The sequence below is a fragment of the Haemaphysalis longicornis genome, unplaced genomic scaffold, assembly GCF_048455015.1.
Source record: "Haemaphysalis longicornis isolate Haplotype H1 unplaced genomic scaffold, Haemaphysalis longicornis Haplotype H1 scaffold_3, whole genome shotgun sequence".
NCBI classification, from domain to species: domain Eukaryota; kingdom Metazoa; phylum Arthropoda; class Arachnida; order Ixodida; family Ixodidae; genus Haemaphysalis; species Haemaphysalis longicornis.
Window position 1 is genome coordinate 197,656,147 of NW_027526335.1, and position 6,587 is coordinate 197,662,733.

A 6,587-nucleotide genomic window follows, 5' to 3' on the forward strand; every position below is an offset into this window, starting at 1 on the left:
AAATAAAAAAATTAGAAGAGTGGACACACGGGCTTATCGCGGCCGAGTGGCGTGACTCGCGCGCCGTCCGGCACTCGGCGCAAGTGGTAAAACACTATATATTTAAAATTAAGCTAACACACAATATTATACTTTTAAAATTTTGTTACACATTAGACTACACATTTTTATTTGTGTAATAAGTTGAATGGCTGTCAATGTAAATTTTTGTGGCTTCTTTGCGCCAAGCCTGGCCAAGCCGCCAAGCCGCAAGCGCAAGCCGCCATTTGGCTCTTTCGGCAGCGTTTGCACGTGCGTTTCTGCAGCCTCGTGCTAACCTCTGTTGTTGAGAAGGAAACGCCTAGCGCTTTATTTGCGACATCGGTTTTGCATCCTGAACGAAAGGTGAGACTTTCTTCTTTAAAGTGCTGGTGTGGCGTATCATATTTACGTTTCCTTGTACTGCAAACGCTGCGAGCACTGCGTAACCTCAGGGAATCAGGCATAGCTAGTGCTGCGTCTTTAAGATAAGCGCTTTGGAAACGCCCCGGAAAGGCGTAAGACACCATTTTTTAGCTGGACGTAATGGTATTTTAGGCTGGTTGTGCCGTTTTATCTAGCGCTGAGGGATGCCAGCGGTACGCGCCCGTCGTCGCACGTAGCGTTTACGTGCCGCAAACGACGGCTGTGAGTTGCCGAAGTGGCCGGCCGGCCGGCGGTCCGTAGGCGAAGCAGGCGTTGTGCGCTGTCGCTGCACTGAATTACGTGAGCCGCAGGCTGCGTTGTATTATACTAGCTAGCCATTGCTAGCTTGGCCAACTGTTACTGCTATTATGGCCGTGATGCGCTGCAAAGCCGTCCGGGCTAACGTACACGGCGAAGTAGCCGTATCTGCATTAATTTGACTTATCTGGGCATAACCAGCAGCCCTACACTCATCGTAAGTTTTACACATGGGTGCATACCAAGCTGCCTGCGTACAAAGCGAACCCGCTCGCCGACGCAGATAACGCGCGCTCGTCGCTTCGCTTTGGCGCGCCAGGTACGGTAAAAACGCTTCTTTCGTCGGCAGATAACAGCTTTGCTCGATGCGGGGTGAGTGCGCAGTGCATTGAAACCTTCAAATTTGGTCTTCGTTCTACATCGTATATCAATTCCGGTATCGCAGGCATTGCATACAACTGTTCCACACTTGCCGTTTTTTCAAGCGTTTGCTTTTTCTCTGGTCATATTTTGGCTAGTTTCATTAAACACGTATTGCGCAGATTGCACCTATTTAGTCGGAACTGTGTGTTTCTTGTCATATCTTTTTAAGGCATGGCCTTTGGCGGTCAGTAGTACTCAGTACGACGCTCACTGCTGCTTGCCATGGTGCCCACACAGCGCCCAAATATACTTTCGCCAGGTGCCCGTTCTCGGGATGCGTTTCTTTCGCGAGCCCGTGGGGCAACAGGTTTGTTTAACGTTCAGCTCGCTCTCACTCTTCGTCCTGATTTTACAAAAAAAGACAAAGGGATTCAGGCTATGTGAGCAGCGTTATCATTCTTGTTAACCCAAACAATAGGTGAATTGCATTAAGAATGTGCCTAACCAGTGTTGCGAAATTACAAAGACCCATATTTTAAGTGTTGCTAATAGCTTGACCGCATGATTGCTGAATAGAATAAGAGAACTTGTGTTTTAAATAGGTGGCATGCACTGGAGGCAATACTTGAATACTAGTTGCAGTGAAATTTACAGACTATTCGCATATCATCTGTTATTGCAAGCAGTTTGTGTACTATATCACCTATCACCTGTGCAGGTCTACAGGTGCCCTCAAGACAGAGCCAACCAGCCAGCTGCATTCTTCATACCAAACATGGTGCAAGCACTTCATGAATCGTGCCCTCACAGGACTCACAAAAGTGGCCGTGCCAACTGTTCTCCCAGAGTTATTCAGTTGTATTAATGACTGCCTGCAATGCTTCTTGCTACCTTATTGATGCTTCTGATGGATACCGCAACTGTATTCCATCTATTGAACCTTGCCATTAGCACCTAAAATCTAACGCAAGTCTCGGCACTCAATAAGGCGTGACCACTTAAAAGACTATCGTTGACTCAAGGAACAAACGGTTTTTTATCACTGACATGCCTCATATCATTAAAACCACTAACAACAGCGTATAGTCTCCAAACTCCACTCGCAAGTTATTGTTGCTGCTAGTTGTAATATTGTGAAAACAGTACATTCACAAAAACCCTTTTACATTATGAAGACTGCCAGGGTAAGAGGTCATGCTAAATGTCGTTTGTCACCATACGTGCTGCCTGTTGTCGGACTGGCCTAGATGAAGAGAACCATGTTGGGACCTACGTTGTCAAATGCTTATGGGATTCTGTAATGTGCCACCATTGTCTCATACACGAGAAGCATATACTGCTTCCCTGTTTCTTATATTAGACTGTTCGTATTGACAGCGGAAGGCATGAATTTGTGTGCCTTAATCGAGCCTGGAACCTGTCGGTTGACTACGTGCACGTACCTAAAATATCCCTGCCTGGCCCTTTGCCTTTACTGGGAAGGCAACGCTTTCGGAAGGTAACCCGGCTTCTTGGGAAAATGCACCCTTGCAAGGAACCAATAGGAAGTTGATTTTTTTCCTCTTAACCTTTTGCGTGTGCATCTCCACATAAATGGGATTTCTGTTCAATTACTGCTACTGATTTGAAGTTGCCCCGAGGCAATAGATCTCATCAGCGTTCATCAAATAAGCGAGGCCATCAAAGCCAAAGTTTTTCCCTTCTTTCACATCCTAACTGGAGAAATTGCCAGACTAAGAAGATTATCTGCGGAGATAGTGGTTGTAAACAGTTGCAAGTATCCCAGTGTCTAGATTATGTTATGGTTGATATTTTAGTATGACTGCAACAGCGAACAGCGTCTGAGGGTGTCGTAGATACAAGTAAATCTGCGGATGGCTGAGTTTCTCGGTTTTCTACATTTTCAATTACCGTGGAGAAAAAATCCTTTGTGTGGTTGTGGTACCTTTACTTGTGCATTTTTTTTCATTCCTGGAAACGTATTTTCCTCTCAGTACTGTGTATTGTCTCTGTTGTGTATTACTCACTGTTTATTATTATATGTGTGTTGCAAAGAATGATGACAATTTGAACTTGTTCCGTTTACTGCCATGCAATAAATATTTCTTCATTTATGGTGTGTCTCTTTTATGTGGCTCGGCAACATGTGAACACGCGACAGAATTCTTAACCAAGTGTGAGTGGTACTGTTAATTGCAATTTCACGTTTTCAGAAAAAGGTTTTGTTTCTGTAAAAGCATACGGGCACTAAGCCTGAGAATGATATGTTCAAATAAACACTAATTATTGCATGAAAGCGTCCGAATACCGTACCGATGCCCGTCGCTGTGAGCAGCGCTTTCCAGTCCTTCAAACTACCCGCCAAAATCGGTGTCCGCGAAACCGAAACCGAAAGTGAACGTACGAAAGTATGGTTAGTAGTTTGGCTCTCCGTCCGCTCGGTGCGCTACACTACAGTACAGTCATTCGGCCGCAGGGCTCTATGGGAGTGTCCACTCTTACCAGTATTTCTTTCTCTATGAACAAGGCAACATCTGTGACGACGCCGAAACGTATAAAGGCATCGCATCGTCCGCTGCTCTTCAGTGGGTCCCGCGGCAGCATGGAATGCACTCGCTTCAAATTCTTATGCTCTGTCTTGCAGATTGCTGCATGCACCAGAATCTACAGTGTTCTGGACGGACCATGTTTTTCAAGCAGCGTACCCTCTTGGCCGGTCAACGAATGCGGTCAGTTCCACGTGCGGCGAAATAGCTTGCTGGGTCACGGCGAAGAAACTTTTTGGCAACCGTATCAGCTGGACTGAAAGTGGGTGCGCATGGTGCGATAACAGTAACAGGGCGACATCTGTGACGACGCCGAAACATATAAAGGCATCGCATCGTCCGCTGCTCTTCAGTGGGTCCCGCGGCAGCATGGAATGCACTCGCTTCAAATTCTTATGCTCTGTCTTGCAGATTGCTGCATGCACCAGAATCGACAGTGTTCTGGACGGACCATCTTTATAAGCAAAGCTTTTTCTAAAGCAAAGCTTTTTACCTCTACCCCCCAAGGGTTCTTTCGCGACCGTTGGTGTCACCAGAAAACTCCCAGCGAACAAATAAAACAATTTACTGGCACCGCCGCGAATACAACCTGGAACTAATAGACTAACAAAGCAAGAGCCTGTTGTCTTACCGATTTAGCTACGGGCCCACGCGAAGACGGGGAAGACAGGTGGTGTACTCACCAAGCACATCTACAGGTGTACCCCTGCGTTCTCGCTGAATTCCACGTGAAAGCGTCACGCGACCACGCACGCCCGTCTAGCGGCCCTGTGCGCACCTTGCTCATGTGCTATAAGTTACAAATATTAAAGGAAGCTCATACCAATGCATGGCATCTCACTTTAGTACGCCAATGTGCTAAAGCCTGTGGCCTTCAGAGTTCACGTAAAAAATCGCAGCTCCTTGCCGTCCGACCTCACGCGAGATCAAGGAATACATGCAAATACCCCTTGATGGCCAGGCCACCACTCCAAGCTCCAGCATCAAGATCCTTGGCCTACATCTCGAGGCTAACACCAAGAGTGACGTCTCCTTGCAGCGCCTCAAAAACAGCATTAATGAAATCATACACATGATCAGGCGAGTTGCCACCAAGAAGCGAGGCCTAAAGGAATCCGGTACCTTTCGATTAATTGACGCTTTTGTCCTCTCGAGAGTCACTTACGTCAACCTCCTGTCTTCTTCTCGACAAGGAAAACATAGAGATGCTTTATATAATGATTAGAAAGGCCGCCGAGCAGGCCATTGGTCTTCTCATGAGTGCGTCCACACAGAGGCTGCTTAGCACGGGGCTCCAAACACGGTGGAAGTGCTACTAGAAGGCCATCTTTCTAACCAGAAGGTCCGACTCAGAACTGCGGTGGGTAACCGCATGCTTCACCAGATTGGCGGGGCAGCCCAGAATGTCACTCCGCTTGACGTACTCCCAGACTCTTAGGGACTAAAGCTAAGAAATATCTAAGAAATATCTTAGAAATATCCGCCCCTCACATGACGAGGGTCACCGAAAGGCACGGGCCCAAGCGCTAAACACCACCCTCGGTTGGCAACATGCAGTTATCTACACAGAAGCCTCCAAACATCGAAGGCAGCAATACGCCATCATCACGGCTACCTCCAGAACCAACGTCATTGCGTTTACCTCGCCTAGGACCCAAGAAATTACGGCAGCAGAAGAGGCAGCCATCACCTTGGCTCTCACTCAACCAGGGGATCGGAGGATAATCACCGATTCCCAGCAAGCCTACTGGAATTACCAGTCGGGTTGGGTGTCCTGACCTGCACTGCGCGTGCTAAAAAACGACTCCCCAAACGGTTCCATTCAGCTCATCGGGACACCCCCTCACGCTTCAATGGAGGGCAACAAATACGCTCACCCAACAAGCCTGCGCTTTTACCTCCCGTGCTATGTAGCTGCACGAGGATGTGCCCTGCAGTGAATAAATTGTACGAAGGAAGAAAAAGACCTGAAACTGGGAAGTGCACGATGAATCACAAACCCAGGTTTTTAGAATGCAAAAAGAACTTAGTTTACAAGATTCCTTTCACTTACGGGCAGCATTATGTCGGTCAGACAGGCAGATGTGTAAATATTAGGCTTAGGGAACATTTGTCTAGCTTGAAAGGAAGGCCATATACGCATTTGGCAAAGCACGGTGAGCAATGTACTGTAGACAAGTGCGAACCTTTGTTGAACCAAACTACTATTGTGTTCTGTCACCCTAATCAGACTACCAGGGAAATTGTAGAAGCGTGGCACGTGGCTGCGATCAAGGGAGCATGCGTGAGCCACCCATCAGTCGGTTTGTCAGAAAAAGAAATACAGTTGCTGACCAATACAAGATAGTATAATATTGTTGCGAGGCGGCAGTTCGCCTTATCAAGTCAGTTTGATTGTACAGTTATCATGCTTTGCATTTTGATGGAGAGTGTACTAACCTGCTCATGCGCGGTGATCAAGGGTTGTTAGATAGTGTATATATATGTGTTGTTTAAGAAATAAATTTCAGTTGTTAGTCTGCGCTGGTCTTCGTGTCCCTTGTTGTATCTGTCCTTGTCTTACGCTGCGCAAAAATTCAGCATGAATTCAGGAAGTTGGAGGCAATAAACTTTCATATTGATCGATTGTGGGGCTTAACGCGCCGACGCAACGCAGGCGATGAGGCGCGCCGTAGTGGAGGGCTCCGGATTAATTTTGACCACCCGGGGATCTTTAACGTGCGCCGAAATCTCGTACACACGGGCGTTTTCGCTTTTCGCCTCCATCAGAAAAGCGGCCGCCGCGGCCGGGAATCGAACCCGCGACCTCGTGCTCAGCAGCGCAACGCCTTAGCCACTGAGCCACCGTGGCGGGTGTAATTTGCATATTCAAGCCTAAAGAAGTAAAGTCGTCATTATAAAATAAATTTAAGAATAGGGCTCAAAGACATGTAGAAGGCCTGCTGGGGTTCTCCTTGTTTGGACACTACAACAGTC

At 47.3% G+C, this 6,587-nt stretch overlaps 1 long non-coding RNA gene across 1 annotated transcript; it reads left to right on the top strand.

Moving 5' to 3' along the window:
• Nucleotides 1-248: 248 nt before the first annotated feature.
• LOC144175923 (uncharacterized) lies at nucleotides 249-3,179 on the top strand. Its single transcript, XR_013323717.1, has 2 exons — nucleotides 249-384; nucleotides 1,784-3,179. It is a non-coding gene; the product is annotated as an uncharacterized LOC144175923 (long non-coding RNA).
• Nucleotides 3,180-6,587: the final 3,408 nt, after the last annotated feature.